Raw genomic sequence first — 23,587 nt, forward strand, 5'->3', positions numbered from 1 at the left:
CGGACTACTGAAAACACTTGAAATTACTTCAGGCGCTTGCCTTCCGCGTCAAAAAGTTGTTTTAATGGAATCCGAAGCTTAACAATTCTCTCAACTGCAATCTTGTTTTTCAGGGAGACAGAAGAGTATTATATTGACATCAACGTAGAAACGGAACTCTTTCAGCGTCTCTGTCCTAGTTCTTGTTTAATTTTGTAAAACACATTTCCGTCGATGAAGCCCTTCGAAGTTGGTATTGGTTTTGTCCCCGTAAAAAGCGATTAATTTGTCTAATGGAATATGCATTTATCTTAAAGTATCTAGACAAAATGTTGCAGTTGTCTCCGATATTTCGTTATTCAGCGACTCAAACAGCTTCTGTTGGATTTCGTTACTTGCTGTTAAGTATTGAACAACTAAAGGGAACATCTTGTCAGCCTTGTGGTTCGAAGCGTCAGTGTCTATGCCGTAAAATGTAACTTCTTGCAATTCTTTTATGCATTCTGACACAGAGTGTGGTGGGAATATATTTTTAACAACCGCTGCAGCTTTGGTCCTGGTTATAGACTGCTTTGCGGCGACTTTGGAGTCAGAATACGTCGCGGCATTCAGTTTTACAGAACAGTCAAAAGAACTGAAGCATTGATGATGCTTGACAACTTTAACGCTGTTGTTAATTTTGCAGCAGCAAGCAGCAGTTCTTCCTGGATATCTTCTTTAACTGTGAATGTAGATATATTCTTTTATGCCGATGGTACTGCGAATCTATTTGTATGAGTCTTCGCAGAAATGTGATGCCTCACATCTGCCTTAACTCTTTGAGTTACTGAGATGAAACAGCTACAAATCTCACACATCGCTTCCTGATCCGGACGTCCTTTCTTGACGAAAGACCACTCTTTTGTGTTACCATCAACAGCGTGACACTTTCTGTTTCCATCTTCAGGCATTTTCCTAAAATATAATAAGTTCATTAGACGGTAAACAGTAGACAATAACACTTTAGTCATCGAAGTACACGTCTGTATACACTTCAAGCACTGAATATCAGTAGTAAACACTTCAAACATTACTAACATGCAATCTTTGTTGGTATTATGTTTATAAAAAATCGTTTCATCAGGTCGCTATGACAAATGCCCGATTCTTCGGTAAGTCGCTGCTTAAGTAGTTCCAGTCCCGTACTACTGGGGAAGTCTGGTATTTTCTCTAATGATGGCTCTATAACTATAAGGTGCTTGTATCATCGAAACAGGATACACAACGTGCAACGTCATCTGTGAGACGACCTTTTCAACATAGACTTTTTGTCATATACATAAGTAACTGCTGTTGCAAGAAGGTCCACAAAGGTAACGGTCCCGATAAATCAGGACGGAAGGCAATACCTAATTGAAAGTCAACATAATGTCATGTTCAGAATCATAATGCACACAATATGGAGTTCTGCTGAAGATATTTGAGTGTTAAAGCAATTAAACTTCGATAATACCCATTGAACATTCTGACAATAGATAGGACCCGTCAGAGCTCAACTATCAGGAATTAACACTAACCTGCAAGGACTTCTAGAGTATACGTAGAAGCTCTGCAACTCGCTTTGTTTTGTTAGCCTTTTATTGTTATTTGTGATCTGACATTTCTTAGATGTACTGCAAGTAGAAATTCTCATTCATAAGGCACTTTTCGCTTTTCACTTTTCTTGGCAAAACCTCAGTAGCAGTTACACTGTAACCTTCGCGTTAACAACTCTATGATCAGAACTGTATCAGTACTCAGTGAATCTGGAGCTGTTATAGAGTCCACTTGATTCTATATCTACAGCTACATCCACGCATCTCCACGGGTACTCTGGAAACCACACTTACGTGCCTGGCACAGGGTTCATCGATCCACCTTCACAATAAATCTCTATTATTCCGCTCTCGAACAGTTAACGAAAAAAACGAAAACCTATGTCTTTTCTTAAGAGCTTTCATTTCATCTTGGGTTGTCGGGTGTTCTGCCGAATATCAGCGTCGTACTTGCACGATATTTGGGTAGCGCAACTCGTTACCTTCATCATCTGCGACCTGAGACTACTCCTCGAGTGGAACTGGTCCAGTATTTATGCCTATGGCTTTGCCCTTCCACAAGGCGCTCCCTCTGTGGTCCGCGCCTGCTCGCTGCGATCTTCTGGAGCATTGCCGTTCCCTTTTCCGTCCGCTGCAGTCCTGCATATGCTTCTGAATTTGCTTACTGTATTCATCTCTTGGTCTCCCTCAACGATTTTCACCCTCTCCCTCACCGCCCCCCCCGCCCCCCTGCCACACACACACACACACACACACAACACACACACACACACTTCCCTCCAGTACTAAACTGGTGATCCCTTGACGTCTCAGAATGTGTCCTACCAACCGATCCCATCTTTTGGTCAGGTTGTGCCACAAATTTCTTGTCTCCACAATTCTGTTCAGTACATCCTCATTAGTTACGCGATGGACCCATCTAATCTTCAACATTCTTCTGTAACACCACATTTCGAAAGTTTATATTCTTTTTTCGCCTAAACTGTTTATTGTCTACGTTACACTAACCATATATGGCAACACTCCATACAAATACCTTCAGATAAGACTTCGTAACACTTAAATCTGTATTCGATTCCAACAAATTTTTCTTGTTGAGAAATGTTTTTATATACATTGCCAGTCTACATGTACCATCCCCTCTATTTCGGCCATCATCCGTAATTTTTCCCAAACACCAAAACTCATCTACTATTATGTCCTGTTTCCTACTCTAATTTCTGTTGCTTATCTAAATAAACGATTTAGGAGACAACCTGATCAACAGTCTTAGGTTGTTTGAGCATGATGCTTTCGTTTACCGCCAAGTGAAGACATCAGAAGACCAAATCTAACTGCGAAACGATTTAGGAAAGATATCTACATGGTGTGAAAATTGGCAGTTTACCATTTTGCGGCCATCTACACGAGTGCGAAATGGAACCCGTTAAACTTCGGTTGCACGATAAGTTAATCGGATCTAAAGGCCGTAAATTTCTCTAAATACATAGGAATTACAATAATATGAACAACTTAAATTGGAAAGATCACATACAAAACGTTATGGAGAAGGCGAACCAAAGACTGCTTTTTATTGGACGAACGCTGAGAAGATTGAACAGATGCACTAAAGAAATTGCCTAATCTATGCTTGTTCTTTACTTTTTGTAGTACTGCTGCGGCGTGTGGAATCCTTACCAGATAGAGTTACCGGAGTACATCGGGAAAGTCAGAGAAGAGGAGTATGTTTCACATTAACGAGACATGGGGGAGGGAGTGTCACGGACATGATACAGGATTTGGAGTGGACATCATTAAAAAATGGCGTTTTCTGTTACGGTGGCACATTCGTACGATATTCAACCACCAACTTTCTCCTCTGAATGCGAAAATATTTTGTTGACGTCGACCTGCATAAGGAGAAAAAATTCATCAAAATAAAACAAGGGATATCAGAGCTAACACGAAAAGTGTTCGTTTCTTCCGCACGCTGTTCGAGAGTGGAATAACAGAGAATTATTGTGAAGGTGGTTCGATGAACCCTCTGCGAGGCACTTAAGTGTGATTTACAGAGTATCCATGTAGATGTAGACGAAGATGTAGGTAAAGAGTGTGCCCAAAATACAAGTTTCAGGCAATACCTCTCACCAAGGACAACATTAATGACTGAGAGGAGCGGCGTTTAGGTGGAGTTGTTATTGGCAATGATAAGCAGCAGTGAATGAAATAACCGCAGAAATCAATGTGGGACTTACGACAAACGTATGCGTTAGGAGATTGCGACGAAATTCGGCAACAGATGAGCGACGCGAGTGCCTTTTCTAACAACACGACATCGCCAGCAGCGCCTATCCTAGGCTCGTAACCATGTCGGTTGGACCCTGGACCACTGGAATACAGTGACCTCGTCAGATGAGTCGCAGTTTCAGTTGATTGGCTCAAATGGCTCTGAGCACTATGGGACTTAACTGCTGAGGTCATCAGTCCCCTAGAACTAAGAACTACTTAAACCTAACTAACCTAAGGACGTCACACACATCCATGCCCGAGGCAGGATTCGAACCTGCGACCGTAGTGGTCGCGCGGTTCCAGACTGTAGCGCCTAGAACCGCTCGGCCACCTCGGCGGGCTTTCAGTTGGTAAGATACAATCTTAGGATACTAGTGTGGAGCAGACTCCTAAGTTGTCAACAAGGCATTGTGCAAACTAATGTCGGCTACATAATGGTGTGGTCTGAGTTTACATCGAGTGAACTGGGTTCTCTGGTCCAAGTGAAGCATCACTGCCGGGAAATGGTTATTTCCGGCTATCTGGGCATCATTTGCAGCCATTCATGGACTCCATTTTTATGGCTGACAACGCGCCATGCTACTGGGCCACAAATGCTCGCGATTGGTTTGAAGAACATTCTAGACAATCCGAGTGAATCTGCTGACCGATGCTGAGTAAATGTAGGTCCAACACGATATCAGGAGGTATACCATGACTTTTTTCACTTCAGTGTCTAAGCACAGAGGAAGTCAAAGTTCGTCCAAACTGGGTAGTACTGGTACATAACTAAGAGGCAATAAAATTTTAAATTCTCAACAATTTATCACAATATGTCACGCTAATTGAACAGCTGCAATCAAAAACCATTATTAATTACGAAAACTGTTACTCAACGGGCACACCAGGCCCGATATTATGTCGACAGTGGAGGCCTGCAGTATCATGAGCAGTAATGGTTACACGTTGGAACAGGTAACTTCTAAAACAAGGAACGACCATACTTACAGTTATCAGCCAGAACGTTATGACCACTTACCTAATAACCGGTTAGTCCATCTTTGGCACCGATAACAGCGGCGACGGGTCTTGGCATGAAACAATGAGGCCTTGGTGGGTCGCTGGAGGGAATTGGCTGCACACATCTGCACACATAAGTCACTTAATTCACGTAAATTACGGGAAGGGGGGGCGATGAGGTCTGACGCCACGTTCAATCACATCTCAGATGTTTTCAACCAGGTTCAGAAATGGTGAGTTGGTGGGCCAGCACATCAGTTGGAACTCACCACAGTGTTCCTCGAACCACTCCATAACACTCCTGGCCTTGTCGCATGGCGCATTATCTTCTTGAAAAATGCCATTGCCATCGGGAAACACAAAAATGTTCTAACGTGTGTGAATTCCAAAGGGACCAAACTGCTGAGGTCTTCGGTCCTTAGACTTACACACTACTTAAAAGAACTTGCGCTAAGAACGACACACACACCCATGCCCGAGGGAGGGCTCGAACCTTCAGCGCGATGGCCGGCGGAGTCCATGACAGGGTGCCTCTGGTACACACGATCGTCACGAGGTGTACGTGGTCTTCAACCAGTGTACGATACTCTTTGGCCCTCAAGGTGCCTTGCATGAGCTCCACTGGACCCATGGATGCCCAAGTGCATGTTCTACAGAGAATAATGGAGCCGCCACCAGCTTCTCTCCTTCCCGCAGTATAGCTGTCAAGGAGTTGCTACCCTGGAAGACGACGAATTCGCGACATCCCATCGGCATGATGAAGAAGATATCAGGATTCATGGGACCATGAAATGCTCTCCCAATGCACCAACGTCCAGTGTCAATGGTCACATGCCCATTTTAGTCGTAGTTGCCGATGTCGTGATGTTAACATTGGCACATGCACGGGTCGTCGGCTGCGGAGGCCCATCGTGATGGGTAACAGCTGCACTACATGTCCAGATACACTTGTACTCTGCCCAGCATTACACACTTGTACTCTGCTCATAAATAATGTCTGATGTTAGATCCACCACAGTTCGCCGCCTGTCCTGTTTTACCAGTCCCTCCAGCCTACGACATCGGGCATCTGTAATGAGGATAGGCCGCCCAACCCCACGACATCTGGACCTTGATGAACGCACTCACCACAACACTCCTCGAACATCTGACAAGTCGTGCCGTTTCCGAAATACTTTACCGAGCCTTCAGGCCATCACAATCTACCGTCGGTCAGATTCCGATATATTGCACGGTTTCCCCATTCTACACGCAGGCAGTATATTCATTGGTACTACAAATACCGTGCGTGTGTCTGACTAGCAGTCATTCCTCGCCAGGTGACGCTGCTATCGCCTCGAAGGGCTTTTATTGATAGTAAATCGGTGGTCATAGTGTTCTGGCTGATCGCTGTATATTTATAAACACAATTATTTTAAAAGTCCACGACCCGCCCGGAGCTCAGGATTGTAATACACAATTACGGCAGTTATTACTAAAGAATAACTTCTTGCATGTACAAACGTTTTAAAACTCAGCATTATATAAGACACACTGTCTCAGGTAATGGTGCATCTCCTCTCCCTCCAGCTTAACTCCCGTTGCTCCGCCATTTTTGTCTCACTTGACCTCGAAAAGGCCTACGACCGTGTCTGGCATCCCGGTCTCCTGGTTAAACTCCAAACCTACGCCCTTCCTATCAACTACATCCGTCTGGTGGCCTCCTTCCTCTCCCACCGCCCCTCCTATGTTACCATCCATAATGCCAATTCCCCCACCTTCTACCCCTCTGCCGGTGTGCCCCAGGGCTCTGTCCTCTCCCCTCTCCTCTACCTCCTGTACACGGCAGATATGCCCCAACCCCCCCTCCAGTACACCTCTTGCAATATGCTGATGACACCGCATTCCTCGCCCTCGCTCCTACGCTCCAACGGTCCCAACGCCTTCTCCAGAATCACCTTGACCTTTTTGCTGCATGGTGTAACCAGTGGCTCCTGAAACTCAATCCTTCCAAGACCCAGGCAATCATCGTAGGTCGTACCACTCGCTCCTTCCGGCTCCTGGATTTCTCCCTTACTGTCTGCGCACGTCCTGTCCGCCTCGCCCCCACCCTCACCTACCTTGGCCTCACCATTGACCGTCACCTCACCTGGATACCTCATCTCCGCTCCATCCAATCCAAAGCCCGCAACCGCCTCCGACTCCTCAAACTCCTCTCTGGCCGGACATGGGGGTTGCACCCCTCTACCATCCTCCACACCTACAAATCCTTAATCCGTCCCATCCTCTGTTATGCCAGTCCTGCCTGGATATCTGCCCCCCCCAAATTCTATCAGTCCCTCCAGATCCTTGAGCGTCATGCACTCCGCCTCGCCTTCCGTATCCGCCTCCCGTCCCCCACGCGGATCCTCTATGATCTCATTCCTTTCCCCCATCTCCTCCTATTCCTCGAACATATCCGCATCCTCTACACCTCCCGCCGTCTTGAACCCCCTCACCCCCTGGTTGCTCCTCTCCTCTCCCATCCCCGACCCCTGCCACGTCTTCACCGTTGTGTCCCCCCTACCCTCCATCTCTACACCCTCCATCTCCTTTCCCAAGGTGGCTTCCGTCAACCCCCCCTCCCGGATGATGCCCTCTCTCCCTCCATTTATCCTTCCTATCAACTCTGATCCTCACTCCCCCTCCTTTCCTCCGTCCTTTCCCTGGGCTCCCTCTTCCTCCCCCCCTTCCCTCCTGTGTTTTCTCCCCACCCATCCTCCCCCTAGGTCCCTTCTCCCCCCCCCCCCCGAGTCCTTTTGCATTCCCCTCCTCTGCCTTCCCCACTCCCTGGCCCGTCTGCTCAGCACCCCCCACCCCTCTTATGGGTCCTCATTCTCCACTGGCTTCTTTTCCCCCTCCCACCCTTCCCTTTTCCTCTCCTTCCCCCCCCCTTTTTTATTTCTCCGTCTTCTGTCCTGTTTCCCCCCCACCCGCTCTCGGCTGTGGTATGTCATGTTTGTGCCCACTTTTTAGTGCCGTGTTTAAGTGAGTGTTCGGTGTTGTGCGTCTTTCCACAGTGATGCGAACAGAAATCATGCTGTCGCTGGGTGTGCATTTTATATTTTGCGAACAGAAACCAGACTGTCGCCGTGTTTTTTAACTGTCTGTCTGCTATTTTTCTGCTTCTTGTATCATCACCCCTGTGTTTTATGTTTTAAGTTCTAGAATTTTCTGCCATTTTACCTTTAAGTCACCGATTTTCTCGCCAACTGTTGTTTTTTCTTATCTTCATCTTTTTAACACAAATTCTGTAGGCTGAAGAGCGGCGTAGTAAGCTGCTGCCAGCCCGCCCCCTTCGGGGGGAATTGAAATTCAATAAAGAAAAAAAAAAAAAAAGGTAATGGTGCCGCTAAAATAAATCAGCAGTTAATTTACTTGTAACAATTGAGAAACTCCAGCAGAAGCCGGAATAAAGCAAGAGAACTACTGTGGTACGTTAATGGGCAAATAATCTCAACTGAAAGTAATTAACAAGAATATGTTTCAATACTCTCAGCACCGCTAAAGATAGCTCAGCACAATCTAAATGACACACCAGCTTGGAAAGGACTTCAACAGAACTTTTCAAGTGCAACCAACAACATTCACCAACAAAGGCAACATTCAAATTTCACGTAAAGCTAATAGAAATCACATAGACTAACTTTCCAAGAGCCACAATGCTTTTGATATGTGAACCAGTTAAAGGCGTTGAGCATCCACCGTATTCCACTTTTGCGAGCCACACAACGCCTCCACCCGGTCCCATTACAACGACAGACGTATCCCCACTGAAAAATGCAGTTTCCATCACGCCTAGCTCCGTATCTCCATGCAAGCCTGTACACGACGGGTTAATAAAACTGCGCAACATTGCTCGAATTCCACTAGTGTCTACCACTATGAAAGTTCACTTCGGCACCACATTACCCACAGCTTCCCGTAAACTCCATTTTGAATGGAGCACAGCAAGCTGCTCGATGCGTAATCCGCAGCATTCACTAGCCCGTTTCACCACTAACGCTTCCCGGTCTGGCTCTTTAGTCTTTAAGGCTTCGTTCACAATGGCACTGACAACCATCGTCAGACACCGACGCAAAATGTTGCCCGATAAGATCGGCCGACAGCTTGATCACAGTGCGTCTGATCCGATTTGCCGAGTTTTCTTTTTTTTTTTTGGGGGGGGGGGGGGTGAGGTCGAGGAGGTTAAGTTAGAATCTGATATATGTATGAAGTAAGTTATATTTTGGCCCGCCCAGTTGGCCATGCGGTCTAACGCACAGCTTTCCGGGCTAGAAGGAGCGCCTGGTCCCCGGCATGAATCGGCCCGGCGGATTTGTTTCGAGCCCCGGTGAACCGGCCAGTCTGTGGATGGTTTTTAGGCGGTTTTCCATCTGCATCGGCGAATGCGGGCTGGTTCCCCTTATTCCGCCTCAGTTACACTATGTCGGCGATTGCCGCGCAAACAAGTTCTCCTGGTACGCATACACCACCATTACTCTACCACGCAAACATAGGGATTACACTCGTCTGGTGTGAGACGTTCCCTGGGGGGTCCACCGGAGGCCGAACCGCACAATAACCCTGGGTTCGGTGTGGGGCGGCAGAGGGGCGAAGTGGACTGCGGTAGTCGTCGTGGGCTTGTGGACCACTGCGGCTGCGGCGCGGACGGAGCCTCTCCGTCTTTTCTAGGTCCCCGGTTCACATACAATACAATACAATGGAAGCTATATTTTAACATCCAAGAACTGGAGTGGTATCACGATCCCTCTGCGCTTGGAGCCCAGTGATGCAATTCGCTGTTTGCTATTAAAAGATGCCTAATGTATATAAATGAACTACATATGTCTCGAAATGAACGTGACGAGTACTACACACTTTGTCTTCTACTGGAATTAAGAGACAGGTTTGACGAATATATAAGATGAAGGGAAAACCGCCTTGTCACAAAAGTTAAAGACGCTTCAAATCTGTGATGACACTTTCCTCATCTACCACTCATTAGTGTCAGAAGGGCCTTTCCAGCTGACATGCAGTAACTAATATTTTACATATTTATACACGAGTACTATGAAAATATGTACGTAGTTTCAGTGATACGTGGCACTAAGGATCTCTCCAAAACGTATTGTTCAACATCGGATTTATTACGCTACCGTGACAGGATATGTGACCCACGGTGTGTAAGGGTCTACCAGTGAGGTTATTAACACATAATTGTTAATTTACGTGATGAAAGTAGATGTTTTTATCACGAAGCATGGATAAAATTTGTGAATAAGTAAACAAGTATTATTTAATTGACCACCGGTAGATTTGTGGTTTCACAACAGCACACTTAATCCTAAAAGTGGTGAAAGGTAATGCAATACTGACAGTATAATCGGGCAGCCAGATTCAAGTACACTTCACTTCTCTTGGCACCCTTGTCCAGTTGATTCGAGAAAGGAAGTAAAAATATTTCTGGCTGCTGTATTATTTCAGACTGAGTGTAGCTTTTAATAAGGAAAATCAACAATATTACAGTGTCTTTTAGAGCGCTAGCACGAAGCGTAGCTCCAAAATTCGGTGCAGAATAAATTAAAAATTTCGTAGAACCGGTATCCGGGTGCAAGAATCAAAATATTGCATTTTAAATTAGTAATTTGTGTATCGTAACATGTCACAAAAAACTTTGAAACTGTGATTTTCAAAATGTGATACAGCCCCAATAATCGGAAGATGTAATTGCCAGGTATCAGATATCAAACGGTCACTTCTAGTTTTACTTGGGCTACAACTGCTTGTGAGTACCGAATTTTTTAATAGACAACGAATCACACCTTTACAAGTACTCAAAATATGTTTTACTGAACTTGTTTCAAGCTGTGCACACATACGTCAATTAATCTTCAATGTAGCTAACCATTTAGCATACGTGTGAAAGACAAACATGAAGTTGAGAATAAGATACTCCGAGCACCTAAGGCTCTGAAAGGTGGAAACACGTATGTGCCCATTTGCAAACCACTTCAAGTAACATAATCACCACCCTCCTGGCGAAAAACGCCAGTAAGCAGTAATAATAATTTGTAGACAGCTGATGTCCACCTACCACAACCTAGAAAGAACCACTAACACTTTAACAAATAATTTTTCGAAGTTATAGTCCACACCTAAACTTTACGGTAATGGTTTTGCTTACTTGTGGTTTCCAATATATATACCTATGATGTCTATCAGTGGATTGAAAACTATATCCAGATTATGATATTTTTATGCTCAAGTGCCACTAACTCCGCCTTTGACTAAGCTTATCGGTTTCTCACAGTCCATGTTCCACGTCGTATCGGCCATCATGGCTTGTCACGGTTCGCGCCGCTCCCCCCCCCCCCCCCCCCCCCCCCCGTCGGAGATACAAGTCCTTCCTCGGGCATGGGTGGGTGTGTGTGTGTGTGTTGTCCTTAGCGTAAGTTAGTTTAAGTTTGATTAGGTAGTGTGCAAACCTAGAGACCGATGACCTAAGCAGTTCGGTCCAATAGGAACTTACCACAAAACAAAATATTTGCGTTCGGATGATATGATCGGCTACATAGTGACCGCACACATAGTGGAATAATGATTTGCGAAGATCGGCAGTCAGCGGCCGATGTCGGTCGTCGACGGAATCCTCCGGTTTCTCTCTGACACTTGACCGCAGCATAAGGCCTGGGCGCTGTACGCCCGCCAGCTGCGGGTAGCCACACATCGCTGAAGCAAACCAAAATGCTCTGATATCGACTACGGACCGTCTCAGCTTAAGACAGTAGTTCTGTTAGTTTTGGTTGGGCATTCCACAATTTCGATCTTCTGCCTCTTTGTTGGATTGGACTGCTTTATATAGGCACTTCGCATAGCTATTTTTCCTTGTTAGCGTGTCGTATTTTCATGTTTCCGTGTCTATAGAAACTATGTACGGCCCCGGGCAGCAGCAATGGATCAAAATCCTGAGGCGAAGCTTCTCATGTGGACAGAATCCAGTATGTAAGGAGGAACCCAGTTCGTTATCTTCATGCTGTTGCGGAGATAAGTCAGTTTAAAAAGTCTGTGCATGGCTTGGTCGACATAAATGGAGCTCCTTTCCTTTGGGAACAGAAATCTCGTTTTCCCGCCGATGAGTCTTACAAAAGAGACAAAAGCTGAATCCTGAAGTGCTCTTTTCGTGCTCTTCGTTAAGCTAAAGAAGTTATCGTTAATTATCTCGTAGTAGAATTACAATCCGTGGGGTACGCAGCTCGCGCAGATTTCATTAGATATAACAAAGTTAAAAATGTGTCCTCTTTTGCTTCTGGAGAGAACAGTTGGAGAATAGCAACGAAAATGGATACATCTGGAGCCATCTCTATTCATTACCCTGGCAGTATAGAATGTGACCTCATTTTCAAGTACTTTTGCTAACAATAAAACTTATTTCGTCAGAATATGGCATGAGATCTTAATTAAAATCGCTACTTAAATATCTAATTGCCGATTTCAGCGGTGACTTAGATATATATGTGTGTAATCAAGTAAAGTGAGCATTTATAATTTGCGGTTGTTGTAAGACAGTAAGCTGAAAGTCTAACTAATACTAATGTCGAACGCTGTTGCTCATACAATACACTTGAAGCCATGGGGTGAAGTGTCACAGAAAGCATATTCCATATTATTGATATTAATTGTGCTTCTTATTCCATTCTGCGGAATGTATTTGTGGGATCTTGTAACATCTTTCTTGAAGATGCAGTTTCGAAACTTTTCGTAATGAGGAACACCTTTGTTCTAGAGCCTGATGGACACATTATTTTCTATTTCTTTAAAAATTTGTATCAATTTCTATATGTGTTTCATTGTGGAAAATACTACGCATGGCAATTCTCAGATATTGTGATAATGAGGCAGATAACCATCAACTAACAGTTAATTACAAATAATTAATTATGTTTAATACTTGCTTAATTTATATCGTGATGCATTCTGAGCTAATGAAGTGGATCGAAGTTTTGACAGCTAATACTTTCTTCGCGTAGGCTAGTACAGACTTAAATTTATTGACGATTAACGGCATTTTTTCCATCAGAAGTTGTAATGGAACCATCTCGCCTCTATCTGTTTAATCTCTGATGACCACGTAGTAATGCGCCTAACACTTTGATAACTAACAAGCAACAACATCATAGTGGAAGTGCATACAACTTGCTTGCAAACTGATGTGTAACTGTTGATAATTTTAATTAATTGAGTATATCACACCAAAACTGAAAAAGTACCGAACTGTCACATTTCCTTCTCCGTTGAAATGACTTACATCTTCGCAAGTCTTATATGGACACTTCATTTAACAAATATTTAGTTTTTAATGTTGTTGTTGTTGTTGACTTCAGTCCTGAGACTGGTTTGATGCAGCTCTCCATGCTACTCTATCCTGTGCAAGCTTCTTCATCTCCCAGTACTTACTGCAACCTACATCCTTCTGAATCTGCTTAGTGTATTCATCTCTTGGTCTCCCTCTACGATTTTTACCCTCCACGCTGCCTTCCAACGCTAAATTTGTGATCCCTTGATGCCTCAGAACATGTCCTACCAACCGGTCCCTTCTTCTTGTCAACTTGTGCAACAAACTCCTCTTCTCCCCAATTCTATTCAATACCTCCTCATTAGTTATGTGATCTACCCATCTAATTTTCAGCATTCTTCCGTAGCACCACACTTCGATCCGTAATTCGGAAATGCTAGTGTTCTACGCGAGCCGCAATCATACGAGTCAAACTGACGAAAAATGTGTTCATGATAACGGCAAACTACTCTTGTTTGGAGGGCAACGTCTACATAAATATATAGGTAATGCGATAACTAATCAATATGTTACACTCATATCGGCAAGACGTAATAGCACCTTCATTGAAGCACGACTAAAGTTATTGCAGGTGATATACTGACGAGTATTACGATAGATACGGGGCGGTGATTAGCACTGTATCTCACAATTTTTATAAACAAATGGTTGAATTACGATTGATACCTGAATTTCCTATTCAGAAATGCCGAATCTTGACTGCGGTTGGATGCAAATCAAATAGGGTAAGTAGGCAAATATTTATGAATATGGAAGCAGGAAAAGGTACAATAGAACGACCGTTCCTTGTTGTAGAAAACTTGGTCAAAAATTGCCTGAATGGGGTAGATTTATTAAGAGAGTAGGACAGTATAATTGATTTCTCACAAGGTAAATGTTTTATAAAGCACAACGGCACTGAGATTGACATTAGTCGGGAAAAGCAGACACTGAACCACAATAAGCACTGTTCCGCATACAAGATGCAGTTTTTATGTGAACAAGATGGCAGTAGTAGCAACGGACCTGTATTTGATCGTGAGATGGAAGACCTACAGACTGCAATTAATGATAAAGTAAATGAAACTACAGCTACTAACAAGCAACAACAAGAAACACTACACGAACTATTGCTAAACTACATCTACCTATTTATGAAGAAACCACGTGTGGTCAACACGTATGTATGTAACATGAAAGTTAAACCGTACAAAATCTTTTGCTGTAGCACATATAAGATTCCTCTGTCGAAGCAGCCTGCGGTGCGTGAAGAAATCAAGCTTATACTTAAGTGGAATATCAGGGAACTATCAATACCTCTTTACTGCAATCCATTATTAACTGTAATCAAACCAAATGGAAATATGTTTTTAGTTTTGGAAGCACGTGCGATCAACAAAATCATAGTGCCAGTTCGCACAAAATCAGAAAATCACGAAGAACAACTGCAGAAATTTTTAAGGGTAGAATACTTATCAACTGCGGATTTAAAAGATTCGTTTTGGCTATACCGTTAAGCAAAGAGTCAAGGAATATACTGCGTTTATTTTTGGTGTCCGCAGTCACCAATTTTGCGTATTGCCATTCGAACTCAATGGCTCTAAGCACTATGGGACTTAACATCTGAGGTCATCAGTCCCCCGAACTCAATGTAAGTCCAGGTGTTTTGATTACTGCTCTACACACAGTTCTAGGCACAGAGTTACTGGAAAAGGTAACGTTGTAAGTTAATGACATCCTTAAAGCCACATAGACAAGGGAAGATCACATGTACATTTTAGAAAAGACATTACGTAAGCTCGCACAAGCTGGTGTTACAACAAATTTACAGCAATCAAAGTTTGCACGAAGTGAGGTTAAATGCTTCGGACACATAATCAGTTGCGAAGGCATTAGACCACATCCTAGTAAACTGGATGCAATGAAGAAATTTTCTTACTCGCGTAAGAGAAAGCAAAATCTTTCCGGGGTTGCCCGAAGGTGCCAAATGAATTACTCAAAAGCAAACACTTGCTGGTACCTTTAAAGAAGAATAATGCTTGGGTCTGGGTGGAATAGTGTACACGAGATTTTAAGGGAATAAAGGAAGCATTAGTACACTCAAATATTTTCAGTAATCCTGATCTTAACGTAGATGACTGTATAGCTAGCGATGCATCACACAAAGGGCATGGGTAATGTATTTTTTAGGTAATAGGAACTAGGAGCAACCAAGAGGTAAAATTTATTGGTTTTGCTAGTCAAACTCTAAGTGATTGCGAACGTACGTATTCAACCACATACTAGGAAACATTGGGAATTATATGGACTTTTAAGAAATTTAACTATGATGTTCTTGGAAGACTTGTAAAGGTATACATTTACCGCTAAGCGTTAACCTTTTCAACGATATACAAACTCGTACACCCACGACTATCGCGATGGGCAATGACCTTGCAGAACAACTCTTTCGAATTACATAATAGCAGACCAGCTGCCACGACCACCTCAGAAACTCTCTCATGACGTAGTTGACTTGGAACATATGAACTATTATCGCATCATGTTAATGAAGGACAAACACTACAGTCAACCTTATCTAGACTTGTGTAGGAATATGTCAACACTGCAGAAGGCTGACAGTGGGTGGAGCGAAGTAAGATCGATAATAGCAGAGAACCCCGACCATCGTATTGGAATGCATTAATCTGTATAAGGGAGCCATTTTCTACCGTCGACGTTCAAGACAGTAATAAATGTGTAAGTAGGCTGTTTAGGTTTTTTTATTGGTAACGCCACCTCTGTATGAAAATCACTGGCTGTGCTGTGTGCAGTCTGTGGCTGCTTTGCATTGTTGTAATACTCGCCATTGTAGTGTTAGGCAGCTGGCTGTGAACAGCGTAGCGTTGCGCAGTTGGAGGTGAGCCGCCATCAGTGGTGGATGTGGGGAGAGAGATGACAGAGTTTTGAAATTTGTCATGAACTGCTATATATATATATATATATATATATATATATATATATATATATATATATATATATATATATATATATATATATGATGACTATTAAGGTAAATACAACGTTGGTTCTCTATTAATATCTTTCATTTGCTAACTATCCCTATCAGTAGTTAGTGCCTTCCATAGTTTAAAACTTTTATTTAGCTGGCAGTAGTGGCGCTTCTGTATTGCAGTAGTGGGAGTAACCAAGATTTTTGTGAGGTAAGTGATTTGTGAAAGGTATAGTTTAATGTTAGTCAGGGCCATTCTTTTGTAGGGAATTTTGAAAGTTCAGATTGCGTTGCGCTAACAAAATATTGTGTGTCAGTATAAGCACAGTCCTGTAAAATTATTAAAAGGGGACGTTTCATATGTCGACCCTTAGCCGAGGATACCTCACTGGAATCTTCTGATTTTTTTCTTGTAGTTTGTGTAATTAGTGTAACTATTGTTTATTGCTAGCGCGTAATTGTAGAGAGAATCTCCTTTGTAGTTGCAGTCTTTCATTGTTGTACAGTAAAACAGTTGTGGCATGCATGTAGATTTGCACCAAGTACTTCGCAGCTGCAATTAACTAGATATTATTTTCAGTGTTATGTTAATGTGTTCTCTTATTTTTGCTCTTCAAATTGTGTTTTTCTGTGTTGTCGTGTGAAATACTGTGACAATAATGGCGTGTGAAAAACGTAACACTAGGCTCCAAAGTAAATTGAGAAATGACAACGAAGACGAAAGCAGTGTGTTAGCGCCACTGTGTAATGAATTAACTAATATTCAAAGTAGTAATTTGGTAACTGTGCATAGGGAAATGGAGCGGGCGGTAAACAATGGCGTAGACAGTGAAACAAATAGTGAGCAGGGAAGCATTATCGATCGATCGGTCGGCGGCAGCTCGCCTCAGGAATCCGAAATGACAGGAAACAATCTCGGAAATGCTGTGGATTCAGGATTTGGGTCCTCACCGTTTTCTCAAATAAGTCAAGACACATTTTCTGCTTGTCAAAATGTGAATGTTGCCGGTGCAACTTCACTGCCGAAAAGCACTGAGGAACGTGTTTCAGACACCAGTGCATTGTTATTACAATTAATGCAACAAATGGGACAAAAGCTTGAAAAATTAGACACAATGGAACAAAATCTTCAAAAGTTAGTCACAACGCTCGAACAAAATCAGAAACAAATGGGACAAAATCTTCAAAAGTTAGACACAATGGAACAACACCAGAGACAAACACAGCAACAGTTAGACGCAATGGAACAAAATCTTCAAAAGTTAGACTCATTGGAGCAAACTCTTGAACAAACATGTGAGGATTTAACTAATGAGTCACATCACATTGAATCGAAATGTCAAAAAGTCTGTAACGACGTAAAAACACAAATTTGTGAGCATTTCCAACCAATTTTTTCGCGTCATGAAAATGCATTACAGAATCATGAAGCAGCCATAAAAGAACTGCAAACTATTGTTCATGAAAATCACGACACCTTGCAAGCTAAAATTGACTCAGTTGCATCTACCGATTCGGTTACGCAACTTGCAAAAACTCAAGAAAACTTAAAGGACACAGTAGAAAGACACATGGAGGAAATTAGTACATTATCAGAGAAAGTAGTTGAACTTTCGGATCAGCTAAATAATTTATCTACGAAGGTAGATGATAATCTGAATGACACAAAACCGGTAGTCTTTAATGACACAGAAGAGTGCGAACATATTAGGAAATTCAAACAAAATCAAAATCAGTTCAATACACAGTACAAAAGAGAAATCCGCGAAGTACAAGATCAGCTGACACAGGTAATACAAGAATTACGTATTTCAGAGGACACTCGCGCCCCAATACGGGAAGGGACATAGAAATACGGAAAAGCCGCAACATAATAACACAGGGTATTTCGGAAGTTATGAAAGAAATTGGCCATGTGCACCGAATTTTGAGATGGAACCGCCGACACGACCTAACAATGACCGATATGTTACTCGTCGACACAATGATTTTTACTATAAGCTGTTAAAAAGAAAAAAAAAAAAGGAGGCAGAATAACTTCAGACGCAACAGTTCGGCGCGCAGTTACGATTCCGGGAGAAATTCTCCACCACATGACCGACAAACAAGAAACTATGTAAACTACCGACATAACGACAGACCTGAATTGCATCAGAACTGGCGGGATTTAAACAGAGCTGGGCCCTCTCGGCAAGGCGAATTTGTAGAAGTTCGATCTCCGAATCCCATTAACGACGCGCGCCAACAAAGAAACCGACAATGACCCGCACCGCAGGCAGCCACCTGCGCCAGCTGGCTCCGAGAAAAATAACATAGACGCTAACCTTGAGAAAAATTCCAGTATTCTTTAACGACGTATACCGCATGATAATTGCATTGTTCAAACTCTGAGTACTATGAAGAGTAAAGGATTGCAACACCCTTCACATGTAAAACCGTTTATAGAAAGATAATCTGCTTTTTAACTTTGTCTTTGCCATATAACTTTTCACTTTACATTGCTAGTAAGCTTTGTCAGACTTAAGAAACTGTTAACATGCAACAATGTTTGAAGTTAAATATCCAGTCAAGAATCAAGAGAACTTATTTAAACAGAAATTAAGAATGCATTGTTATTGTGAACAGGCGACACACTGTTGTATTTGTACATTCTTGCTTGTTAGTTGCACAATTACGTAACGACTAAAAGGCTCACATACTTAAAACATTTACCAGTACTGCTAATAAGATTTTAATGCAACATTTTGGTTTATTTGAAAATACAGTCTGAAATTAAAGTGCTTTCTGAGAGATACCAGATGACACAGAGGTTAGTTTCTGTGACAGCTACACGATTTTATCACGACGCTACTAATGAGTGACAATTTACAATGTTGCTTTTGCAGTGTTTCTGTTTTATATCTGCACAGTTTTCTGTTTTATTCTGGAAAGTAAAACATGTTTTAGTAGTAACTTTTGTGGTATAGCAGCAATGAGACAGCCTTTTCCGTAGCACAACAATACATTAAATTATAGTACTTTCTTCATCACAACAATAAGCGTAGTAACTACGATATCTATACACAAAGCATTTCACTTTTGTTTATCATGAGGTAAGTACATTGACTTCTGCAGAACTTAGCTTTCGGAGGACGATTACTACGAGACTTCCACAGAGATTATGTTGCAACAAGACGCACATTTAGCGCTACAGGACACGTATTTGAGTGATTGATTTTGTACTTAAAATATTTATTTTTAAAGATTTTTGAATTACAATGATACAAAGGTTTTCCATGATACATTTCATTCCATTGCTGTAATCTGTATCACCTGAGGGTATTATACATTAATCCTCAGGGGGGTACACACCTACTTTGTGTGGCAACCACAAGGAACCCTAGCTAATATGGTATTTGCTTATACAACTTTACACATCGGTACCATATTTCTCTAACACACAAATTACACAGCTATCTGATCATTTAACTGAGAGATAAACATTTTTTTTACTACATCAGTGATAGATGTTTACGTAATTACACAGTTGGATAACTTCACACTTATTAAATTGTATTTTGTCAGTACTTTGTGAACTGTTCATATTTTTTTGGAACCATTGTGATACTATGAGAGCTTTGAATGATGTATTTGGTATGGGATCATGATTTTAAAGTACGTTTGAGGCAGATGACACTTTTGACATGAGCAGAGAATTTTTTTTAGGTTTTGAAATTATTGGAGGAAGCTACGACGTTTTTGAGATTTGACTGGGGTTTTATGATGTTATTATTACGGCGACGATGTGTATTATGCTGCTGAGGTATGTTTATGGTCAAGAAGCTGATGCTATATGAGGAATTTGATTATGCTATGTATCTTATGATGAATTATTAAAGAAGCGTCGACGAATATATATATATATATATATATATATATATATATATATATATATATATATATATATATATATGTGTGTGTGTAATAAGGTAAGGAGTAATGAGTAGTGGTTAGGGACTCTTGACTTGTGAAAAAGGATGTTGGAAACCAAGAATTCTACTTTAAGAGTTATGAAGTGTGTGTAAATGCGTGAATGTATCACAATGACGGCGAAAATTTCTTGGACACTGTTATATTTATAGGATTTTGTTTCTACAGATTTGCAACGCTAATTCTTGACCTGTGAGATATTTTTATATGAGACTGCCACTGTAGCGGAAACTGCTGTTGTAAATATTTCCGTACGAAAGTTAAGTGAGCACCTGCACGTAATGCGTCGCGGGCACACAGCTGTGTCCGACGCCTGGAGAAAAAGCCATTAGGGTGTGCCTTTCCGGAAGCACAGGTAAAAAAAAAAGGGAGGCCATTATCCTCGCTATTGACATTCGTTTGTAGAAAGCATCGTAAATACGACACGCTAATAATAACTTGGAAACATTCTTACATCTGCACACCTGATTAGGACAAGTGTCTATCTACGAGAATTGAGAGAAATGCCATATGGCTTGCTTTATGTATTTATTTACTCATTTTGTTTAATATCTAGTTTCTAGCTGCACTGCAGCACTGGTTAAAATAAAATTTTATAGATGTACTAATATAAATATTTTCTGTCTCCAGATCCAGTAAATAATAGTTTTGTGATATATTTCCAAAAAAATGAGGGAGCATAAAAAGACATTTCCCTTCACAGAAATTGCATAAACAACTTCTTTACGATTTGGTAACTTATCTGCTAGTGTAAGTTCTCGTGATGCATCACTCTAGTGTTAAGATGTGACATAGGTATTAGACTTGGCCATTTTTAGTGTAATACTTTTTCTGCTTGAACTTTGTCATGTTTAGGTATAAGTTATGCTGTTTGCCAGGCATAGTGCTATTGAATTTTAATTTGTGTTATTCTGCTAAGCCAGATTTATTTTTCTTGTTTGCTGTGCATTGCCTCATATTAGTTGTAATGTTGAATTGCTTGGTAATTTAGATTTACTGTAGCTTGCTTTGCCAGCTTGAAATTTTTGTCATTGATGTTTGTGTTACTTGATTTGTTCTGCTGCATTGCCTCGTCCCTTAGTTTAGCATCTGAGCTCAGTAGATTTAAGTTAGCTTAAGAGGGGGTAGACTATATAAGAACCTAACTATGGAGAATATGGAAAGAATGCATTCAAAGTTATATGAGATCGATTTGGGCCAAATGAGTATTGTACAATGAGCCATATTTATTTTGAAAGAAATACGGTTCGAATACAGAAAAGAGGTACAGATAGAACTTTTTGGGAATAATGATGAACGAAGGGAGATCTCCAAGAACAAAAAAGGTTTTGTTCGCAAAATACTGCAGTACCAAAAGTTACACTGAAAACGAACCCTGTCCTTTCCATTGTGTTATTCCCCTATGTGTTTGTGTACCCTTGTGTATTTGTTTTCTTCCTGTCTCTGTGTAGTTTCATAGAATTTTTTTCTAATACTATTCACTATGATGAGGAATACTGTTATCCTCAAATATAATTGGTATTAATAATATGTTATTTAACTTGTAAATATGCTTAGATATTATTTATTCTGTTTTGTTTTAATGCTCATGTGTGAAGTTGATGTTTCAAAATTTATTCTGATCTTTTATGTGTCTACTTATGTCATAATTCCTGTAACACTGTTGTATATATTTTTATTCTTTTGTAAAGCCTGTTTTACTACAAATGTTATCTGTATTGTTATGTTCTTTAATGATGTATTTTGTATCTTTGTAATTGTATTGTTATGTTATAAAATTGTAATTGACACCAGGTCATCAAATTAAGTAACTTGTAAGTTCCATTTCACTGCACACGTTTCTGTTGGTCATAGTATATGGACAATATGTGAGAAGTAGGGACTGTTAGTGTTTGCACGTGTGTTAATAATTCAGCAACGGACTGGATGACAGCATTGCTGGTTCTAAGAACAATTCCAAAAACTTTGTGAGTGCACTAGTGGTGGTTATGGACTTGCTATATTATCCGCAAGACTCTTCAATGGTGATTGTACACCTGCATAGTCACAACAGATGGCTGCTGGCCATCTCTACAAGGACTACAGTGGGTCTGCATCTTTGATGACCCACCAATACCATTATTTCTACAAGGACTACAGTGGGTCTACATCTTTGATGATCCATCAGTACCATTATTTCTACAAGGACTGCAGTGGGTCTGCACCTCTGGTGGCCCACCAATACCGTAATCTCTACCAGGACTGCAGTGGGTCTGCTCTGTGATGACCTACCAAACGATATTCTTCAAAACTTCGATTGACTCCGCTGTGGGTTTGCTCTGTTGTGGCCCATTACCTGTCAGCATGTCAAGAGTCAGCACTGTCTTTCCGTTGGAAGGACAACACTACTTCTTCAAGACTGCATGGAAATCCAGTACTTCCGTGTGCATTTTCTTTTACTGCTCAGACTTTGGGAAAAACACTGCAATGTGATGAATGATCAGGACTGTCTTTATGGACTGTGAGAAAATTTTAGCTTTTGACCAACATTGTATCAATAAGTGTGTGCATTTGATTTCTTTGTTATTGTAATTACGATTATGAAAAATTTTAACAAATATGTATTGGCCAGTGCACAAAAAAATTTGTAAAATTTTTTTGTGGGGATCATGGGGGCTATGTAAGTAGGCTGTTTAGGTTTTTTTTATTGGTAACGCCACCTCTGTATGAAAATCACTGGCTGTGCTGTGTGCAGTCTGTGGCTGCTTTGCATTGTTGTAATACTCGCCATTGTAGTGTTAGGCAGCTGGCTGTGAACAGCGTAGCGTTGCACAGTTGGAGGTGAGCCGCCAGCAGTGGTGGATGTGGGGAGAGAGATGGCGGAGTTTTGAAATTTGTCATGAACTGATATATATATATATATATATATATATATATATATATATATATATATATATATATATATATATATATATATATATGATGACTATTAAGGTAAATACAACGTTGGTTCTCTATTAATATCTTTCATTTGCTAACTATCCCTATCAGTAGTTAGTGCCTTCCATAGTTTAAATCTTTTATTTAGCTGGCAGTAGTGGCGCTTGCTGTATTGCAGTAGTGGGAGTAACCAAGATTTTTGTGAGGTAAGTGATTTGTGAAAGGTATAGTTTAATGTTAGTCAGGGCCATTCTTTTGTAGGGAATTTTGAAAGTCAGATTGCGTTGCGCTATAAATATTGTGTGTCAGGTTAAGCACAGTCTTGTAAAATTGTTCAAAAAGGGGACGTTTCAAATGGTGCGTCTGAATTCTACAAGACTCAGAAGCAAATCTAACCTGAAATACCTATGTCACTTGGGGACACTATGGCACAAACTATGTAGAAACTATGCAGAAACTAAACACTGTTATGTCACAAGCAAGCGGAGGGAAAATTCACAAACCTATCAAAACACGTACTATTTGTCAAAAAGGCAAACCCTGAGAATTTAGGTT

This window comes from Schistocerca nitens, chromosome 7 (genome assembly GCF_023898315.1).
Source record: "Schistocerca nitens isolate TAMUIC-IGC-003100 chromosome 7, iqSchNite1.1, whole genome shotgun sequence".
NCBI classification, from domain to species: domain Eukaryota; kingdom Metazoa; phylum Arthropoda; class Insecta; order Orthoptera; family Acrididae; genus Schistocerca; species Schistocerca nitens.